General features: G+C 26.4%; 1 non-coding gene across 1 annotated transcript; it reads left to right on the top strand.

The window, feature by feature from the left end:
• The first annotated feature begins 249 nt into the window (after window positions 1-249).
• TRNAA-AGC (transfer RNA alanine (anticodon AGC)) lies at window positions 250-322 on the top strand. Its single transcript has one exon. It is a non-coding gene; the product is annotated as a tRNA-Ala (tRNA).
• Window positions 323-4,340: the final 4,018 nt, after the last annotated feature.

The following is a 4,340-nucleotide window of genomic DNA, read 5'->3' as shown; positions in this document are numbered from 1 at the left end:
ATTGCATTTGAAAAAGTAATCCATATAATTATTTGAGATAAACCAATAATGAAACATATATTTACTTAATAGTATGTTTTTTAATATAATAGTTGAAAAGAAAATATTAGTGAAACCATGAAAAATATAAATTACAATAATGCACTGTTATGCTATTTCATTAACTTGCAAATAAGATTGGGTAAAATCACATGTAAACATGAAAATAAAATAAACGATTTGTATCTAAATATGAAGGTAGAGAGCGTCGGGGATGTAGCTCAGATGGTAGAGCGCTCGCTTAGCATGCGAGAGGTACGGGGATCGATACCCCGTATCTCCACAATCTTCTTGATATATTTTTGCCGCAAGAGCAGAATTGTATTCAATTTCCCACTTACCTCTTATCCCCATAATCCACCAACTTCCTATTTAAATATTTTTTTATTATTATAAAATGATAAGGCAAGAAAGGGTATCCTAGACTAAGGTTAGTAACTACCTCACTCCCTCAACTTGAAAAAATTAAATTGGATTGAACTAATAATTCGTAAATACAAAATAATTTTAATTATTTCTATATAACAGCTTGAAACCCTCACTAAAAAATTGGTTAAAAATGATTTTTTTTAATTTCCAAAAATATGATTTTTTTTATAATGAAAAGGTTTGAATTTTTGTTATGTTTTGCTTGAAATTTTTCTTTGATGTTTTTATAAATATAATTTTTTAATATTTTTTGAAAATTTTAAAAATATTTTTGAATAACTTCTTAATTTAGTAAGAGAAAAATATTTGATACATTGCTAGTAAAATATTAAAAAAACATATATTAATTTTTTAAAATTGTTTATGGAATAAAAAGAATACACTGCTCAATTTAAAAAAAAGAATCTTTGAAGAATAATTTGCAGCAAAAGTGAAAAGTAGGTAACTTGTAAAAATAGGATGTAAGCAAGAGAAGAGAGACATAGTTCTCAAGACTTGTGTTTTCCGGTGGAGGAAACTTACCGCTGCTTCCATCTACTCTAGGTTTTGAAAACCACACTTTTTTTAAAATTCATTTCTAAAACTAAGAAATTTAGTTTATTAATTATTATTAATACATAATGCATTTCTTTTATTGAAATGAAAAAGGATCATTGCTTTAAAATTGTTTATTATTATTATTTTAATAATGCATTGTTTTTTACTGAATTCAAGAATAATTTTTTAATGTAATATTTGTGTTTTTATGTAATGTGATATTTATATCTGGTAAAAGTTATACATTTTGGTATTCAATGATAATGATGGAAAATTTTTAATGTTTAATTCAAGTTTAGATATTGATTTAATAAAAAATAATTGCTAATATTATTAAGTTTAAATCTTGTACAATTTTGTTAATAAAATAAATTTAGCACTAATTGTGAATTTGTTTAATTTGTTAAATACAATCTTTTTTTCCTAGTTTTAGGATTCATTTGTTGAAAATTAATTATTGATATTATTAGTTAATTATGATTTTTCACAAAATTAACGTTAAAACCCAAATTAAACAATAAAAAGTTAATACCGTTATTTTGGAGTATCAAAATTTATAAATTTTGTCAATTGCAAGTATCACATTTGACAAAAAAGCACATTTATCTCATTATAAAATTTATCAAACTCAGGTATCAAATTACTAAATACAAGTATCACATTGGACAAAAAGCACTTGTACTTATTAATGGGTAAACTACACCATTAGTCATTAAACTATGAGTAGGTTTTCGTTTTGGCCACTTAACTAAAAAAAGTTACAATTTAGTCACTGAACTATTCAAAATTTTTCATTTAAGTCACTGACTTATTCAAAAGTTTTCATTTAAGTCATTGGGATGTTAAGTTCTTTTTTAAAAGTTTCACTAGTGAGCTCCAAGCGACAATCAACAAGCGATACGGTCGATCGACACCCATCAATGAGTAGAATAACATACCTTAGATCCAAATCGATTTGACAATCAATGTCAAAGATTGAAGAAAAAATTATTTGAATTTTGATTCACAAATCTGTGGCGTCCCAAGTTGTTTCATTAAAAAAACACTAAACTGTAGAAGAGAAGAGGAAAGACAGCTTTCGACTTCATCTAAAACTAAAAATTACACCTTATTTACGGACTTCATCTTCTCCAACTTTTTCTGTTTCCTTTTACTGCCATTGTTGTCAAACAAAAGAAAAAAAAATTGTTCAAATTTCATCATTTGTGAGGCGATATTAGATACATTTATAAATACCCCAAGTTGTTAATAAAAGATGTCGTCGTTCATGACTCATTATCAATTTTTTCTTTTCTTTTCTTTTTTTCCAGATTTCCTCTATAAACAAGCATTAATATCTTTAGTTCTCAATTGCCGATATGTATTCTATAACCCACTCTTGATTTAGTTGAAAACCAAGTTAACTATTTTCACATGAATGCTATACTTTTTAAAATAAAATTAGAGTATATATTTTATATTTGTGTGTGTGTGTGTGTGTTTTTTAATTCACGTGTAAAAGCTTCATAGATGATAGATTTAACCCATATTACAAAGGAAAAAAAGAAAAGAAAAGAAAAAGGGTTACTACATATAAGGGTAAGATTGTACATTCATAAATAACATTAATGTTTTACTTCATAGCATACACAAGACAACAATAGTAATAAATATCACAATTTTCAACAACCAAACATCTTGATATGGTGAGATATCTATCCTTCATCTATCTTTTTGAAGCTAGTTTGCTATTTAACATAACACTCCTCTTTTATATCTGTTGGAAAAATTACATTTTATGGGAACTTTGAGGCATATTCTCAATAGGTAAAGGTGGAAAGTTAAATCATATTATTATGGTTTCATATTCTTCTCCATGAGACCTTTACAACGGTATATCATATGCTCAAAATGGTCGAGTGATGAATGATAAATTGATGCTCAAAGTAAGCTACTTGGAAATATTGTTGAGGAAAAGTAAACGTTTAGATCCCATATTGGTTAAATACCAAAGTGTGATATGTGTTTATTTCCTCAACAATATTTTGATACCAAAATTCTGTTCATTTTCAAAACTCTTCCTTTTCCTTTCCGTAGTTTCAAACGTTCCGGCGATAGAAAAAGGCAAAGTTCGTTCGTTGATCTTTGTAGAGGTGCTACTACTTTGATCACTATTGTTGTTGTATCCTGGGAGACATTCGACCAACGTTTCTCCAAGTACTGTAGGAGTGACAGAATCTGTCTTAAGGAAACTGTTCACAGGCCTCAACGTTTCGTAAAATCTCGATTCTCTTTTATTTCAACTGTTTATTACGGTTTTATTTGATTTTCGTATTTGATAAATTAATTATAAATAATTTTATTTATATTTTATTTCATATATGTTTATTTATATTTAATTTTTTTGTTAGCTAATGTGTTTTGTTTAACAATCTTAAGACAGATCCGATTTTTTTTCAATTTTCTAATTTGAGACAAACGAGACACCAAGGCGAAGAAAAAAAATATTTTTTTCAAAAATCTATTTTCTTTTAAAAATTAAATAAATCTGTTTCGGGTTTCTTCCCTCCTTCAATAGATTTCTTTTTCCTCTATTTTTGTTTTATTTTCAAATGAATATTAAAACTAATAAAATCCGTTTCGGGATTTTCCCACCGTTTAACAGATTTTATTAGATTTTATTTCCAAAATTAAAAGTAAATAAAATCCATTTTGGGATTTATTCCCACCGCTCAACGGATTTTATTCCATTATTTTAATTCTATTTCCAAACGGGAAATTAAAGGTAAATAAAATCCATTTCTAGAGTGAGTCCCGCCGTTTAACGATTTTATTCCAAATTTTGTTTTATTTCCAAAAACGAGTAAAATAAAATCTGTTTCCAGATTGATTCCCACCGTTCAACAATTTTGTTCCACATTTTGTTTTATTTTTCAAAAACGAGTAAAATAAAATCCGTTTTGGGATTGATTCTCGCCGTTCAATGATTTTATTCTAAATTTTGTTTTATTTCCAAAAACGAGTAAAATAAAATTCATTTCGGGATTAATTCCTGCCGTTCAACGGATTTATTACATTTTAATTTTGTTGCCAAAAATGAGAAATTAAATTAAATAAAATCTGTTTCAGAATTTATTCCCGCCGTTTAACAAGATTTTATTTGATTTTATTTTGTTTCCAAATTAGAATATAATTAAATAAAACATGTTTCGGGATTTATTCCTTTAACAAGATTTTATTTGATTTTATTTTGTTTCCAAATTAGAATATAATTAAATATCTGTTTCGGGATTTATTCCTGCCGTTTAATAAGATTTTATTTGATTTTATTTTGTTTCCAAATTTGAATTAAATTA

This window comes from Gossypium hirsutum, chromosome D03 (genome assembly GCF_007990345.1).
Source record: "Gossypium hirsutum isolate 1008001.06 chromosome D03, Gossypium_hirsutum_v2.1, whole genome shotgun sequence".
Classification (NCBI taxonomy): Eukaryota; Viridiplantae; Streptophyta; class Magnoliopsida; order Malvales; family Malvaceae; genus Gossypium; species Gossypium hirsutum.
Note: the sequence above shows the minus strand (reverse complement) of the source record. Positions and strands in the feature narration are given on the sequence as shown.